This window comes from Staurois parvus, unplaced genomic scaffold, assembly GCF_062004578.1.
Source record: "Staurois parvus isolate SC_StPar_1 unplaced genomic scaffold, SC_StPar_1.0 ptg000294l, whole genome shotgun sequence".
NCBI classification, from domain to species: domain Eukaryota; kingdom Metazoa; phylum Chordata; class Amphibia; order Anura; family Ranidae; genus Staurois; species Staurois parvus.
The window spans coordinates 5,957,475-5,976,001 of NW_028318090.1; the positions used below are offsets into that span (position 1 = coordinate 5,957,475).

General features: G+C 43.7%; 1 protein-coding gene across 1 annotated transcript in view; it reads left to right on the plus strand.

Moving 5' to 3' along the window:
* Positions 1-18,527, plus strand: part of FGF10 (fibroblast growth factor 10) — a 171,865-nt gene that overhangs the window by 89,326 nt on the left and 64,012 nt on the right. The window lies entirely within an intron of this gene.

Consider the following 18,527-nt stretch of genomic DNA (forward strand, 5'->3'; position numbering starts at 1 on the left):
ATGTACACATGTCCTGTAAGGATGAGATGGGCTGGAAGGCAGCAAAATCTCCCACCAGTACAAGTAGGAGAAAGTAGAGTAGAGAACAAGAAGAAAAAGAAGAATGTGGGGAAAATGCTGGCAGTCCACACCTCCACCCCCTCTAGAGGACCCCCCAAGCTAAAAAACAAAACCCCACACAAACGCAGGTGTTCTGGCCCACCTTAATGTCCTCTCCTGAAGTCTTATATATTTAGTCTAGACCAGCCTTTCTCAAACTTTTCAACACAGAGGAACCCTTGAAAGAACGTTCCAGTCTCAGGGAACCTCTGATAATTACTATGTTTACACTCAATGATACATTAGTGTCAGGTCAGTAAGAAGAATCATCCTTACACTTGTGGACATTGGAAAGAATTACCCCCTGATAGATAGCTAAATAGATCAATGGTGTCAGTGGGAACGTATCTGAGAGACAGAAATTGCTCATTGCTCAAGGAACCCCTAGCAACCTTTGGAGAAACCCTAGGGCTCTATGGAACCCTGGTTGAGAAACCCTGGTCTCGGGTTCCCACGTCCTTTCAAAGAGTTCTTGTTTGCCATTAATTATCCAAGATAACTTATTTTTGAAAATTCAAGGCTCAGTATAGACATTTTCTATTTTTGGCAATCAATATTTTTGCAGTTTGAAAAGAATATAAGTTTCTAAGAGGACTATTCTGGATCTCCAAGATAGGTTTATTCAGAAAAGCTGTCCAAGCAGTTTTTGAGGCCATGATTCAATTTACAAATATAATTTTGGGTCCAGAACTGATTCACCTTTGAGTATACAATCTAATGAGTCTTCCTGGTACCAGGCACCATCTGGAGGAGACTTTGAAATTTGCTTCTACCAAAGGTATATCCAGAACACTTTTATGTACTTTGTCTATACATTTGGACCAGTCCTCTTCTTGTCAAAAAGTGATAGGAAATCCCTTCAAAGTGAACACATGCAAAAACAAAAAAACATTTTTAGTAGAGCCGGGAAGACTTAGAAAGTCAACTGCAACCCTTAAATCTTGCTGAGTGCTGGATCCTGGTATGGATAGGTATTCCTAGTTCTACTGTAGTGCCCAGATGGCTTTGCCTCACCACAAGGTGTGGTAGTTTGCTTAAGGAGGTAACTAATTGAGTATATAAAGAGGACAGACATACATTTAACTCTTCATCTTTCTACCTATATAAAAATGAGCAGAATTATGTTTTGAAAGTAGAAAAAAATTCTACTGTTCCCACAATCTGGAAAGAAAACGGGTAAAGAAACTGCTTATGCAGGCAATCAGGCACACGGGGCATTTGGTCATCCCTGTAACCACAAACCGGTGAATTTGTTAAGTAGAATGAATTAGATAAGGAAACCTAATGCATAGCAGCCATTAGGCTGAGCTATGAGGTGGGATAATTGGAGGCTATCAGATCGCGCTCGGGAAATGTGGAATGAATCGCAGTGTGAAAATGTGATTATAGCCAGCATAGAACACAACTGTACATTTCTGGCAACATCTCACTTTGTTTACTTTACAATGTTCCGCGCAAATGACAAGATGCAAATGCCATCATCCACATGTGCAGCATTACTTGTGGCGCTCAGCCCAAACTCTGTTGTGTATATATAGGATCTGAAACGCCTGAAGGGAAGACATTTGTTTTTCACAATGAAAAGCCTTTACTTGATGAGTCTTATTTTTTTTTTCTGTAAACTGTGTAACTAAATATACAAATAAAGTAAAACAATAATAATAAATAAATATTCCAATTTGCAGCAATCATAGTGCTTACGCCTTAAACTTTTTATAACTAGTACATTTTACACGCACTCTCTTTGGTTTCCTAATCTCCTCCTAAAAGACTAGGGGGGGTTTTTTAGACCTTGAAGGGACTACAAACTATGGGCAAAATCTAAAATGTCATACAGTTGTGTCCAAAATTATTCAACCCCCACTGAAATTGAGTGTTTTGGCCAGTTTGACATTGCTTTTGATCATTCAGTCATCTTGCTTACATTTACATTAAAGAGGCACTTGTAGGTCAGACAAATATAACATAACAGTTATAATGAAATAACCACAAATGTCTTTTCTGTGCTCACAGCATTATCAGTTTTATTCAACCCCCAAGTGACATTCAATCTTAGTACTTAGTACAGCATCCTTTTACAGTTATAACAGCTTTTAAACGTGAAGCATAGCTTGACACAAGTGTCTTGCAGCGATCTACGGGTATCTTCGCCCATTCTTCATGGGCAAAGGCCTCCAGTTCAGTCACATTCTTAGGCTTGCGCACTGCAACTGCTTTCTTTAAGTCCCACCAGAGGTTCTCAATCGGATTTAAGTCTGGTGACTGCGATGGCCACTCCAAAATGTTCCAGCCTTTCCTCTGCAACCATGCTCTAGTGGACTTGGAGGTATGCTTGGGATCATTGTCCTGTTGAAAGGTCCAACGTCTCCCAAGCCTCAGGTGTGTGACGGACTGCATCACGTTTCCATCCAATATCTCCTGGTACTGAAGAGAATTCATGGTACCTTGCACACGCTGAAGCTTCCCTGTACCTGCAGAAGCAAAACAGCCCCAAAGCATGATTGACCCTCCACCATGCTTCACAGTAGGCAAGGTGTTCTTTTCATCATAGGCCTTGTTCTTCCTCCTCCAAACATAGCGTTGATCCATGGGCCCAAACAGTTCTAATTTTGTTTCATCAGTCCACAGAACACTATCCCACAACTTTTGTGGTTTGTCCACATGGCTTTTGGCATACTGCAGTCGACTCTTCTTATTCTTTGGAGACAGCAAGGGGGTACGCCTGGGAGTTCTGGCACGGAGGCCTTCATTACGCAGTGTGCGTCTTATTGTCTGGGCTGAAACTTCTGTACCCACATCTGACAAATCTTTTCTCAGTTCCTCAGCAGTCACACGGGGACTTCTCTCCACTCTACGCTTCAGGTAGCGCACAGCAGTCGAAGTCAGCATCTTCTTTCTGCCACGACCAGGTAGCGTTTCAACAGTGCCCTTTGCCTTGAATTTGCGAATGATGCTTCCTAAGGTGTCTCTTGGTATGTTTAACATCTTTGCAATCTTCTTATAGCCATTGCCCTTCCTGTGAAGAGAAATCACCTCTTCTCTTGTCTTCCTGGACCATTCTCTTGCCTTCACCATGTTTGTAACCACACCAGTAAATGTCTAGAAGGAGCTGAGTATCACAGTCATTTTAAAGCTGCCTAATTGGTGCTTATTATGCTTGATTGCTGCTCGGTGACATCCACAGGTGTTTTCAATACCTGATGGAAAGCACCTGTATGAACCTCTGTTCTTCAGAGTGGTAGTCTTTAAGGGGTTGAATAATTGTGGCAATGAAGAAACCACATAAGAACCATTTACTACTGTATTACATAAACAATTGATGTCATTTTAGTTGCATTTGGGTAGTTACAACGTCCTTGTAGGATTTGATTCTGAATACAATTCCAAATGTACACTATAGTCCCTAAACCCCTTTACAGCATTGGGGGTTGAATAATTTTGGACACAACTGTATATGATGCAGTCCATCAATTTTCTTTTTTTCTTTTGAGTCCCCAGTGTAACATGAAAACAATTTTTCTCAGCACACTTATCAGATAGCCAGCAAAAAAAAACAAAAATAACCCAGTAACAATTTACATGAAAACAGAGGTTTTAGTAGCATAAAATTTCCAAATATATGTGCAAGCTGTACTTCTTTGTATAGGACCCTCTGTATAGTGCAGTCCTTGTAATAGCTCCTCTGTATAGTGCAGTCCTAGCTCTAATGTATGAGAGTTTCCATGTTGGAGCATTATATAGCAATGTATACACCAAGGGCAGATATAGAGGAAAAAACTGCACATAGTGCAAAAAACATTACATAATAACCGTGTTGCACTATACCTTTTTATATTAATAAAACCTGCATAACATAAAGGGATTCTATAGGCTTTTTTTTTTTTTTTACTTACTGTGTGCAATGGTTTTGCACAGAGTAGCCTGGATCCTCCTCGCTCTCTTGGCTACTCCCTCCTGTCCACAGCAAGCAGCTTCACGTACGGAACTGTGGCTTCCCCCCCCCTTCTCATTGGTTCACTGACTGTGAATGACAGGAGTGGGAGCCAATCGCTCCCACTTCTGTCTTAGCCAATGAGAAGAGGGAGTCCTGGGACAGCCAAGACTCCAGTGAACATCGCTGGATCGAGAGGGGGCTTAGGTGAGTATTGGGGGGCTGCTGCACAAAGAAGGTTTTTTACCTTCATGTATAGAATGCATGAAGGTGAAAAATCTTGAGCCTTTAGAACCACTTTAAGTGCAAAAGAATGTGTATATAAGTCCAACATATCCAAAATAATTGTGATCCAGTGAAATTAAAACGAATTCAAAATCCATTGTGATTCCACCACCAATATATAAAATGACAGCCTCTTACCGAAAAACAGAATAAAGAAAAAGGAGTTGCATATTAATTAATCATGGTCAACATAACTATAATTTAGTGCATATCAATTCTTCATGGCCCACATAACTGGAGGCGTGTAAAGGTGGGTTCTTTGCCTACAAATTTAAACTATCATTCATTGCATATCAATTCTTCATTGCCCATATAATTGGAGGCGTAGTAGAGGTGGGTTCCTTGGCTACGCATTTATCTGTATATTGGGTTAAAACTAATATTTATTGCATATCAATTCGTCATGGTCAACATAACTGAACGCGTGGTAGGGGTGGGCTGTTCACCTGCATTTCTGTATTTTCCCTTGACTAGGAATATCTAAGCCCCTAACCAGTGTTCTGCTGGCCCTGTGGGCACATCAATGAAATGCATAAGATATTGATCCTAATGATGTACCTACCTTCCCCTATGTTGCCACAGTAATAAAATTAGGAGGGCCAACTTACCATGGGGATTGAAACATCAAGACCTCGTAGCTCAACTGTGCTAAAAGTTGTCCCTCCCTCCCATCTCAGAAAGTTGAGAGCTATGATTACATAAGTGTCAGATACCTCAACTTCTGACCGATTGTGGTAAGATTTACATACAGTAGATTGTTGGGAATACTTTTTTTTAATAGCACCTTCACATGCATATGTTGTAATTTTTTGGGGCTGTGTAAACCATTAGGATGCACTTGCCTTTGTTCAAAGTTGTAATCCTCTACATATACTCTGCTTGTGTATAGAAATGAGTACCAAAGAAAGCTATTAGGGTGTAAATTCCTCATGACAATCAACAAAGACTGTTGATTCACAGAACGTACGTAGAATTGGCAGTATCTGCCTGTTGGCACGGGCACGTGTCACGTTGACCGTAAATGCCAACGTAGCTCTGCCAGTATATTTATCCTGCAGGCGCTCTTCATATGTTCCTATTCTATCACTGCTATTACTTCCTAGCCTACCATAAAGAGTTTGTAAAGTTCACTGTTGGGCATGTGTTTAAATAGAAGCGCACAGCAAGAGCATTCTGAACAAATTGTATTTTTCTGATTTGCATTAAGAATGTCTGAGAGAAAGAAAACTTCTAAATATTATCCTTACTCCAGATGGGGCTGGAACGTCAACTGTCCTTGACCACCATGCCGAGAAAACACGAGCATCTCAGATCAGTGTGCATGTGAGGTCCCAGCCTAACTCTTGAGTTTGATGGAGCAGAGGAACTCCTTTTAATTACAGTTAAAATCTTAACACCCTAATTTAGTCTGGGTTTCAGGAGCAATTTTGTGATCCCATCTCTGATTGATCATCCTGGTATTTTGTCTAATAGCTACTCTAAAACAGTTTAGGGCTTATCAGACCTGAGAGCCCTTGGCAAGTAAATAAAAGCAGTGTTGACCTTGGACCATGGTTGAGAGGATGTCATTTGTTACTTCAGTGAAGTGGAGTGACCTTTCCCAAAACAAGATTGGGAAAGAGGTTAATAGCTGCCAATTGCTGAGGTGTTCCGAGACTTGCATATGGACACCATCTAGAACAACCGCTCTTGGCCTGAAATGAAAAATAATGACTTGTCCTAGCATGCTTTGTAAGTTGTAATGGAGCTTTGACTTCCTAGAGGAAACAGCAGTTTTCAAAGAAAGAAGGCTAGTGACACTGAGTTTTGTGTGAAGGTTTATTTTATTTTATTTTATACATTGTATAGCACTTTACAGAACTCATAGAACTTTTAAAATTGATCTGTGTATAGGTGGAACTTACAGTTTAATGTCCCTATCATAGCCATACAGACATACTCACTCTAGGGCCAATTGGGTGTAAGCTTACCAACCTACCAGTACGTTTGGGGGTTATGAAAATAAAGTTCCTGGATGTAATCCACATGAACACAAGTGTTTTTGATGTGCTTGTATGCTCAGTTTTACACTCATTGATGCATGTTCAGTTTTGGGCACAAGTTCAAAAAATATATCGGCGAACTATGGAAAGTACAGAGAAGGGCAAGCAAACTAATAAGAGGCATGGAGGAGCTCAGCTATGAGGAAAGATAAGCTGAACTGAATTTATTCTCTCTTGGGAAGAGAAGATATAGGGTGCAAACGATCAACACATAGAAATACATAAGTGGTCTGTATAGGAAACTTGGTGTAGAGGTATTCACTTTCGGGTCATTTCAGAGGACAATGGGGCACTCTTTATGTCTGGAGGAAAAGAGATTTAACCTTTACATATGGAAGGACTTCTTCACAGTAAGAGCTGTGAAAATGTGGAATAGACTCTCTCAAAAACTGGTTCTGGCCAGCTTAGTAAATTGTTTAAAAAAAGGGCTGGATGCATTCCTAAATGCACAAAATATAACAGGATATTAATATTTAGAGGTAATATTAACAGGGGAAGTTGATCTAGGAAATATCTGATTGTCTCCTGGGGAAACAGGATTTTTTTCCTTCTCCGGGGCGAATTGGATCATGCTTTATTTGGGGGGGGGTTTTTTTGCCTTCCTCTGGATCAACTGTGTATTTGGAGGTTTTCTATTTATGTATGTTTTTCTATTGGTTGAAGTAGATGGAATAGTGTCTTTTTTCAACCTGACTAGCTATGTAACTATGTGCCGTAGAACATTTCTATGCATTCCAGTGGAGTCTGTTGGCGGCCAACGCTTACTGTGCAGGTATGTTGCTCCATTGTCACCAGGTTATCAGGAAGTCCACTGTGAGCAGTGATGTACAGTAGATGCTGAAGCAAATACATGTAGACAGGAAGTGGCTGTGAAGAGACTGAAGGAGACCAGCAGTGCTGATATTAAAAAGGGATGTGAAAAGGTAAAAGGTTTAAAAATGTTTATGATACACAATGGTTTAGTAAACGATCTGTTTTCCAGTTAGGCTGCAATCAGACAGCCCCATAGGCAGGCAGTCTACTGATTCCTGAAAGCGGTTGTGTGTGAAGAGCTGCAGCTGTCATTGGTGGCTATCAGATTTAAAATTTGTAGAAATCTACGGCCGGTACAGTGGCTGTCCGCATGTAACTTCTCCGCTGAGCGGTTACAGGCAAATAGAGTATCAGACAGACCCTGAACACATTCTGTGTGCGTCCAGGTTCTGCATTTCTACAGATTTTTGCCCGCTCACAAACTGGCCGCAGCTAAGCATCTAGTTTGTATATGGCCAAAGCACAGAGTTTTGCTGCAGTATTTGAAAACAGCAAAGTATCTGCTGCTATTCGGCCATCTGAATGTAGTTTTAGGGTTTGGTTTTCCATCCAGCATTGCTGCTGCGCCAGTCCACCTCGGCCCCTTTTTTCAGTAATCTGGTGATCTGAGAACATTTGGTTTGATGCAGAAGAGGAATTTCCTAACACTCTGCAGGGTATTTCTTACAGCTACCAATCAGATTCAATGGCACCATCATCAAGGATATAGTAGACAGAAAGGAAGTTAACATGGGGGGGTTTACTAAAACTGGAGAGTGCAAAATCTGGTGCAGCTGTATATAGAAACCAATCAGCTTCCAGGTTTCATTATCAATGCTTAATTGAACAAGTTGAAGTTAGAAGCTGATTGGCTACCATGCACAGCTGCACCAGATTCTGAGCGTGCTAGTTTTAGTAAATCTCCCCCATAGTCTTTATGCTGGAGGTGATTGTAGCCGTATTAGTGCATTTGCAACAAAAACAATCAATTACTATCCAAGATACTTTTTTTATTTTCACTAACATCCAATTTTTCAGGACAAGCGTTCGGCACATACCCCCTCCTTATTCACTCTCTTTTTCTTATCTCTGAAACTGTCAAAGTTTTAATTATCATTGTTGTGTATGTTTTGTTTGTTGGGGTTTTTTTTCTCTTTGGAGATTGTCCTACTTAACTTTCTGCTAAAACTTTCTGTATTAGTACTGCTTGGACCTTGAGGAAGGGGATACATCCTGAGAGCTTGTCCTGAAAGTTTGGATGTTAGTTACATAGTTAGTCTGGCTGAAAAAAGACAAAAAGTCCATCCAGTTCAACCATTAAAAAAAAAAAAAAAGAAGTTATAATCCTACACCCACAGTTAATCCAGAGGAAGGCAAAAAAGCCCAGCAAAGCATGATCCAATTTGCTCCTGCAGGGAAAAAAATTCCTTCCTGATCCCCGAGAGGCAATCGGATATTTTCTGGATCAACTTTACCTATAAATGTTAGTATCCAGTTATATTCTGTATATCTAAGAAATAATCCAGGCCCTTTTTGAAGCAATCCACTGAGCTGGCCAGAACCAACTCTTGAGGGAGTCTTGAGTTAGAGTGAATAAAAAAAGAATAACAGACAGTACTCAATTATTGTTTCATATAATCTTTATAAAGTCTACTCCCTCTGAACCATTGAGGTGATCTCCGGATTCTAGAGAACCTAAGATGAAGTAGATGTAAACCTTAGGCCTCTTTTAAATGGACTGGACTCTGTCCCGACGAGCAGGGGATCTACTCAGAGATCTCCTGCTGGATGGAACAGAGCAGGCGGATGACACATCCTTGTCTACTGACTTTAGGCAGAGTGGACCCGGACAGAGTCTGCTGTGGTGTATGGGCAGCTGAGAGTAAACGGACTCTGTTATCTGTTTCTACCCAACTACCCTCTGATCCACCTAAGCAGAGAACAAATTCCCTTACATTTTTAGCAGACTGGATTGGACCCAAGGTAGGCAGGTGTAAACAGACACAAGTCCATTTACATCTGCCTGTACATAAGGGCGAATGCACCATCTGATCAGGTCCACCTGGAAAACTAACAGGCTGACCTGATTGGACCTGCCGTGTGAAAGGGGCTTTCCTGAATGACATTTAATAAAGTGATGTGCACTATAAACCACTGCTATTTTTTATCCCTTGTTGCATCACGAGGCTGCTGATCTCCTGCAGTCTTTTTGCAATGACTTGCTGTCTACAGGCTTGCACTCCAGCAATGGCTGCATGGCATTTTTTCATGGCGGTATTCCTGATGGTTACAACAGTAGACCATGCCTATGAAAGTGTTTTAAAGTCTTTGATTGTAAGCTCCCAGGATCAGGCCCTCCTATCCCTCTTGTATTGAACTGTATTGTTGCTGTATTGTCTCCCTTTATATTGTAAAGTGCTGAGCAAACTGATGGTGCTATATAAATCCTGTATAATAATTATAAAGAATACTGCTGCCAGACTCATCCACCTTACCATCCATTCCATATCTGCCACCCCTCTCTGCCAATCCCTCCACTGGCTTCCCATTGCCCAATGGATAAAATTCAAAACTCTAACAATGACATATAAAGCCATTTATAACTCTGCCCCAAATTACATCACCAATCTTGTCTCCAAATATCACCCAAACCGTACTCTCCGCTCCTCGCATGACCTCCTGCTCTCTAGCTCCCTTGTCTCCTCCTCCCATGCTTGTCTCCAGGACTTCTCCAGAGCTTCCCCCATCCTCTGGAGCTCTCTACCCCAGTTTATCAGGCTATCGCCTACTCTGCTCACTTTTCGGCAATCTCTGAAAAACATCTCTTCAGAGAAGCCTATCCTGCCCTCAGCTAATAATGGAATCTTCTATTCCTCCTACCAGTCTATCCCCCATAGTTACTACCTTTTGTACCACTAGCCCCTCCCTCTTAGATTGTAAGCTCCCAGGATCAGGCCCTCCTAATCCTCTTGTATTGAACTGTATTGTTGCTGTATTGTCTCCCGTTATATTGTAAAGCGCTGAGCAAACTGTTGACGTTATATAAATCCTGTATAATAATAATAATAATAAAAAAAAAGTGTCCACTTGTCTCAATCAGAAACCTATGGGGGAGATTGACTAAAACTGGCGCACTCAGATTTTGGTACAGCTGTGTATGGTAGCTAATCAGCTTCTAATTTCAACTTTGGCAATAAAACCTGGAAGCTGATTGGTTTCTATGCAGAGCTGCACCAGATTTTGCACTCTCCAGTTTTAGTAAATAGCCCCAATGAGACAGGTAGGTGTTTGGAGGCAGAGACCGAGCATTGTCCGTGTATAACAAGACATGACTGATTAAGGACCTTTGTGGCAGGATCGCCAGGTATTATGAAGGCCCTCTTCACATTTGTGTGGTGTTGTGGCAATGCATCACAAAAGGAGTGTGTTACTGCGCATTACCAAAGTGCACTTAGTGCATCACCAGGCCTTTTAATGTAGACAGCACCTTAACCACTTGCCGTCCGGCCGCTGTATATAAACGGCCGGATGGTGGCAGTCCAGGGGCGGGTTGCCGTTCATAAACGGTGCCCACCATTCTGGAATGTGCATTCTCCCTGGGAGCGCACAGCACCGCGATCCGGTGCCCACTGTGTCCTCCGGATACAGTGTAACACCGATCATCGGACGGGACCTCTGTGCGAGGTCCCGATCATGTGATCACTGATTGGCCAATCAGTGATTACATGCAGAGTAGTAAGCAAGATGTCACTTGTGACATCATTGCTTACTATGTGTGAAATCTGTGAATGATCACAGAGGTCACATGGTACAAGGCTATTCACAACAGCCTTGTACCATGTGACAAGCTGTGACCAATCACAGCTCACACAGTAGTTCTCAATGGCTGCAAGAATGCAGCCAGAGAGAAGGAGAAATGATTGCTTTTACAGCCTTTATGGGTGGGTAAAAGCAATCAGTGTAAAAAAAAATAAAAAATCTTCATTACCCCCCACATGTAGTACAGTGTCACCATGGTGACACTGTACTGCTAGGGTGACAGTATGTAGAAAAAAAGCATAAATAATAATATAAAAAAAATAAAAATTATTATTATTTTTTAAATATATAATTTTTGGTTATAAGCTAATTTGGGTTTTTTTTTTTACTAAAAAGATAACTGAATAAATTTTGGCCAAGATTTATGATGAAATATTATTTATTTGCAAAATTTTTTTACTAAAAAGATAACTGAATAAATTTTGGCCAAGATTTATGATGAAATATTATTTATTTGCAAAATTTTATAAGAAAAACACGTTTTTTCAAAATTTTTGGACTTTTTTCACTTGTATAGCAAAAAAATAAAAATCCCAGTGGTGAATAAATACTACCAAAATAAAGCTTTATCTGTCTCAAAAAAATGCTAAAAAATTAATATGGGTACAGTGTTGCATGACCGCGCAATTGTCATTCACAGTGTGATAGCACTGAAAGCTGAAAATTGGCCTGGACAGGAAGGGGGTAAAAGTGTCTGGACTGGAAGTGGTTAAGGAATTATACAGTACAGCACAACTTACTGCAGCGCAAAAAGGACCAAGTATATATTTTTTGTCCCTAGGGATCGTTTGGCGGTGGATTTAAATGAACGCATGTTAAAGCACCACAACGGATCTCTAAAATGTCAGTCGTCCCAAAATGAAAGCTGCAAATTTTGAAATGTTAAAAAAGACTTCTAGATTGACATTAACATGTTAAGGTTTATATTATATTTTAGGGATTACATTTACTCATGCTTTACACTTTCCTACTCTAAAGATCTATGAATGAACGTTTTATGGATTGCATCTTGCGTTGAGCATTAATTTAGTATATCGCCTAGGAAGTCATGCAAACCAGTGTTAGGCAATACCCGCCAAAGGCTAATGTTTAGTGAATCATCAAAGGTAATAAAATGAGGAGGAGGAGGAGAGGCAGTGTGTGTGGGAGGGAAGCTTTTAGTAGCAACCGGGAATGTCAGCTAATTACTGGCTTGTTAATACGTTGCATGTGCGGCCAGGAGCGATTGGTGTGACTCAGGACAAGCAGTAGCAAAGTTTGCAGTCCTGGAGTTTATCCATCACAGATTCAGAATTAAATCTCCAGCTGCTTTATTATTCTTTAATAACCCAAACTTTCATGAAAAAGCCTTGACTGTGAATTTTCACTCAGCATCTCTAGTGATTTATAGCTGACAATTTGCCATCTCTAGACACGTCTACTCCTTCAAAAGCCGGCATGAAAATGGGCCTGGGCATTTCATTAAATCTTTTTATCATTTGGGTTCTGCTCTTTGTCCAGGCGGTAATTAGTTGACTTGGCAGCGTTCTCACAGAGACCCTTTTAGGGCCAATCTTGCTGTGTGTTGAAAGGTTGAAGAATAAGTGTACTTTTTTTTTTTTTTAGCAAATGTTGGTTCCTTTACTAGATCTAAGCAAATTTGCAAACATTGCATTTTGTTTAACGAAGAACCACCCACAACAAATGTCTCAAGATTCTGCTATAAACTAAATATTAAAAAAAATGGTGGAGTCCTCTGAGCTCAAAACTATAAACCAACCAAAGAGAAACGACTTGATTTATGGCCTCAACCACTGCCTGTAATATCACAAAAACATTCTGTATATCAAAAAGTGCAGCGAACAAAAACGTAGGACCTAAAACTGGTTTTCACTAGGGCAGCGGTGTCAAACTCCATTTCGCCGCATCAGCATCATGGTTACCCTTCAAGGGCTGGTTGTAAAGCTAGATGTCCAGAGCCCTCATCTCCCTTTGATATAAGGGAGGGTGGGGGGCTCTTGACTTCTTATGTAGAGGGTCTGGAGGAGGACCAGAGGAGGACTGGAGTCTACTGAATGCTCGGACCAGTGGAGGCGGAGACAAGGGGGTGCTGTGGCTGCACAGAGAGGTGCTGGAGCTGTAGGAGGAGTTTTTTCTTAAAAAGAACCAAAATGTTATACTTACCTGCTCTGTGCAGTGGTTTTGCACAGAGGAACCCAGATCTTCCTCTTGGGTCCCCCGCAGGGGCGGACTGACCATTTGGAAACTCGTGCACTGGCCGAGGGCCCGGGGTCAGTAGGAGGCCCCATGAGATGCCCCTAGTACCTTTTTCATAGGCTTTTTTGAGTTTGTGCAAGGACACAGAGGCCCAACGATCCCCTATTGCCCGGGGGCCCCATGAGTTGTCAGTCCACCCCCGGTCCCCCGTCAGCGCTTCTGGCCCCTGCTTCCTGTCTGGTGCCCCCATAGCAAACAGCTTTCTCCCGACCCGCTGCTCTGCATGTCCATTCACACACAAAACCGTGGCTTGGCCCTCCCCCTCTCTCTCTTGATTGGCTCAGTGGCTGTGGTTGACAGCAGCAGGAGCCAGTGGCTCCCGCTGTTGCCTCAGCCAATCAGGAGTGAGAGTCCCTGGAGAACTGAGGCTCTCATGGACATCGCTGCATCAAGAGGGGGCTTGGGTAAATGTTGCGGGGGGCCTGGCTGGGATGCTACATGCAGGAGGTTTTTACCTTCATGCATAGAATGCATGATGGTAAAAAAAAACCTTGAGACTTTATGACCACTGTAAGGCTAGCTTTAAGCTGGCCATACACATAGATTCTTTTCATTGAGCCTGTAGGACCATACAGCATGGATGAATTTCCTGCTGTGACTATTGTATTTTGACATCTGACCCCAAAAGTTGCCCAAATACCCCCACAGTGGCTGCATCTGATTGGATGCAGCTGCTGTTTGGTCAACAATTGTCTTCTCGGTTCCTTTGGGTGAAATGGGTCCAAAAACAGGCAAAATTTGTACAGTGTATGGTCAACTTTACTACTGATCTAATTTTAGAGCCTTTCCGACCATATTAAATCGTACCCAGCATCAAATCCTGTTAAAGTGTATCTAAAGCCAACTATTTGTTCAAGCCTGGTACACACGAGCCGAAAATGGTTGATTTGACAGAATGCAGCCAACCTTTGGCCTGTGTGTACAGCTCCTCATCCAACGGAAGGATCGACATCTGATGAGCACTGGCAGTCAAAGGCTGCTAGCGCTGACCGGTGTGTTCTGACGTGGTGGTGGGGGTGGGAGCCTGTAAGAACTAGCAAAATACGGGAGATCGCTATACTAAAATCACTTGCGAAAAAAAACACATAGTGTGTACCAGGCTGTAGTCTTGGGTAGAGAGGTGACTGGTTAGAATCTCCTTCAGGTTTTTAAGCTGTCTGGGTCTCTTCTAGAGAGATTCACTCTGTCAGTTGTCACCGGAAAATCTTCTCTTCAGGATGCTTATTCTAGTGACAGTTTTCTAAGAAGGGATTCCTCTCACTTTCAAGAAATTTCCCCTCACTTCCTGTTATATTTTGAGATAAGAAGAGAGACAAAATCTCTCCAAAAGGACACAAATGGCAAAAAAATAATTAAAGAACAACATAAAAGAAAACCTGAATATGGTTTAATTGTGATGAGCTAAGGTTCAGGCCAAAGCCTGAATATACAGAAAACTGTCCGTTTACAGCAGGCCACAGGGCGGAGATGCTGGTGGTATCATTGACCTACTATGGTCACTTTTAGACAATGCCATTGCCAGGGGCGGACTGACCATTTAGCCACTCGGGCACTACCCGAGGGCCTGGGGTCAGTATGGGGCCCCATGAGATGCCCCTGGTACCTTTCATAGGCTTCTTTTGGGTGTGGTTTGAGTGTGGGTGAGGACACAGGGGCCCCATGATTTCCTATTGCCTGGGGGCCCCATGAGTTGTCAGTCCGCCCCTGGTCATTGCCCAGATATGGCCATGTGGTCATATTCAGTCAAAGATGTCACCAGCATTCCCTCCCCTTTGTTATGTTTGACTGCAAGAGGGTGGGGAATTCTCCTGCCGCAGCTGATTGGACCAGCAGCCTGCTATCATGTGACAACCTTTCGCAGTACTAGCTCATCACTAGTTTTAACCAGGGGCGGACTGACCATTTGCAAACTCGGGCACTGCCCGAGGGCCCGGGGTCAGTAGGGGGCCCCATGAGATGCTCCTGGTACCTTTTTCATAGGCTTTTTTGAGTTTGGGCAAGGACACAGGGGCCCCATGATCCCCTATTGCCCGGGGGCCCTGTGAGTTGTTAGTCCGCCCCTGGTTTTAACCATTCTCTTTTCTATCCAAAATAGACAAGATGTGTGGTTTTAGTAATGCTTTACATGCACCCATGCAAAGTAAGGAGATCACCATATTTCCCCTGAAAATACCTTCATTTAGGGGTGCACAGCACCCTTTGGACACATTTACACTTTTATGTTGCAGTCACGCATTACATGAGTTACTGTGTAGCTGTAGTGCATTGAGGTGAATTACAAAAAATGGAGACTGTCCCATTTTCAGCAGCTTAAAATGTAAGGACTGGTTCACAATGCATGACAACGCATGGAGCATATCGCACATGTGCGGTCATGCAAGGTAGACATGTGTGCTGCCATGCGTTTCAGTGCTTTTTTAATTTTTTTTTTCTTTAATTCTATAATAAATTATATGCACTGCAGCATGTTGTAATATATGATAACACAGTGAGATAAAATAATGCCTGCGTCATTTTATTGAAAAGCACACAAACGCAATACATTGGTGTGAACAGGCTCCATACAAAGCAAGGCTTTTTGCCTTGTTTTTGCATAGCACTTCACTGCTCAATGCTAATCAGCACAGCCCAACCAGGGTCGGTGTGTCCCAACCTTTAGCCTGGGTTCACATCAGTGCGGTGCAGTAAGTCCCATGTGATTCGCACAGGAACCACGCCGCATTCCTGTACAAATTATGCGATTTTGTATGCAGTGCTATTGGAGCCATACATTTTGCACCACATCACACCCGCACCAAAAACGTGCAGGACCCTTTTTTGGTCCGCACTAGAATTGGATCGCATAAGAATTCACACCTATGCGATCCGATTCTGCACATTGCACCACGTTTTGCGAACTGCTTTCCGGGTGTTGTTACCTTAACATACACACCCGCAGCGGTTCGCATGAACAGGGTGCGATTCTGATGCTGTGCGGAATTCGCGCTGAAAACGCTGCGAATTCCACACCGCATTAGTGTGAACCAGGGCTTAAAGTGGTTGTAAACCCTTACATATATGTGACTGACCTCAGGTGATACACAGAGATGAAACAATTCCTCCTACAGAAGTTGTACCTGTTTATCTGCGGTCTTCTCTTCTCTACATCAGTTCAAAGTGCAGAATTTATAAAACATGTCTAAGAGTTCAGAAAAAAGGGGGCGTAGAGCTGAAATTACACTCTGCAGAGCTCAGTATGGAGAGCTGATTGGAGGGAAGACACATATCCCTCCGCACACAGCTCACAGGAACAGAGCTGAGGCTGTCAATCGGCTGGAGGTTCCTCACGTCACCATTCTTTTCTTGGTGTCAGGAAAACTTGTCAGAAGTGATTCATGCCGATAGCAGAGGAACAAAGCAATAGATGGAAATGACACCTAGTGCTCTAGATCGAGACAAGTACATACTATATAGAGGGATATGCTTTGTTTATATTTCATGTCTGAAGGTTACAACCTTTTTTAATGGGCCTGTACTTCTGTAGGTTGTCATTAGAGATGAGCGAATTATTCAAAAATTCGATTCGGCTGATTCGGCGAATTCGCGGAATAAATTCGATTAGAGTCGAATATATTCGCTGCAAATTTAACTTATAAAAAGGGTGTTTCTAGGCTTCAGAGAGCCTTTATATTAGTGCAGAACACTGTACCTTTAATTTAAATGCCCTTGGAGTCTGCTGGGGAAGAGAAATAATACTGTCAGTCAGTATGACATGCAGATGAGTGCCGTCGATCTTAGAATCACCGCACACTTCACTCATTTGGGCAGTCATGGGGCCAAAACCAGAGTGTGGAGCCACAGTGTGGCGGTGGAGGCAGCAGCAATGGGAGGCCATACAGCACCCTATGACAAAATGGAACCCACCAGCAGTGTGAGGAGACCTGAAAGTGGCACATGGCAGAGTGTGGCGATGGAGACAGCAGCAATGGGAGGCCGTACAGGGACCCATGACACACTCTGGACCTGGCAGCAGCATGAGGAGGCGGTACAGGGGCCCATGACAGATTACGGGCCTGGCAGCAGCATGAGGAGTCGGTACGGGGGCCCATGGCAGATTACGGGCCTGGCAGCAGCAATGGGAGGCCATACAGCACCCTATGACAAAATGGAACCCACCAGCAGTGTGAGGAGACCTGAAAGTGGCACATGGCAGAGTGTGGCGATGGAGACAGCAGCAATGGGAGGCCGTACAGGGACCCATGACACACTCTGGACCTGGCAGCAGCATGAGGAGGCGGTACAGGGGCCCATGACAGATTACAGGCCTGGCAGCAGCATGAGGAGTCGGTACGGGGGCCCATGGCAGATTACGGGCCCGGCAGCAGCAATGGGAGGCCGTACAGGGACCCATGACACACTCTGGACCTGGCAGCAGCATGAGGAGGCGGTACAGGGGCCCATGACAGATTACGGGCCTGGCAGCAGCATGAGGAGTCGGTACGGGGGCCCATGGCAGATTACGGGCCTGGCAGCAGCAATGGGAGGCCCGTAATCTGCCAGCACCCTATGACAAAATGGAACCCACCAGCAGTGTGAGGAGACCTGAAAGTGGCACATGGCAGAGTGTGGCGATGGAGACAGCAGCAATGGGAGGCCGTACAGGGACCCATGACACACTCTGGACCTGGCAGCAGCATGAGGAGGCGGTACAGGGGCCCATGACAGATTACAGGCCTGGCAGCAGCATGAGGAGTCGGTACGGGGGCCCATGGCAGATTACGGGCCTGGCAGCAGCAATGGGAGGCCATACAGCACCCTATGACAAAATGGAACCCACCAGCAGTGTGAGGAGACCTGAAAGTGGCACATGGCAGAGTGTGGCGATGGAGACAGCAGCAATGGGAGGCCGTACAGGGACCCATGACACACTCTGGACCTGGCAGCAGCATGAGGAGGCGGTACAGGGGCCCATGACAGATTACGGGCCTGGCAGCAGCAATGGGAGGCCGTACAGGGACCCATGACACACTCTGGACCTGGCAGCAGCATGAGGAGGCGGTACAGGGGCCCATGACAGATTACGGGCCTGGCAGCAGCATGATGAGTCGGTACGGGGGCCCATGGCAGATTACAGGCCTGGCAGCAGCAATGGGAGGCCCGTAATCTGCCAGCACCCTATGACAAAATGGAACCCACCAGCAGTGTGAGGAGACCTGAAAGTGGCACATGGCAGAGTGTGGCGATGGAGACAGCAGCAATGGGAGGCCGTACAGGGACCCATGACACACTCTGGACCTGGCAGCAGCAAGAGGAGGCGGTACAGG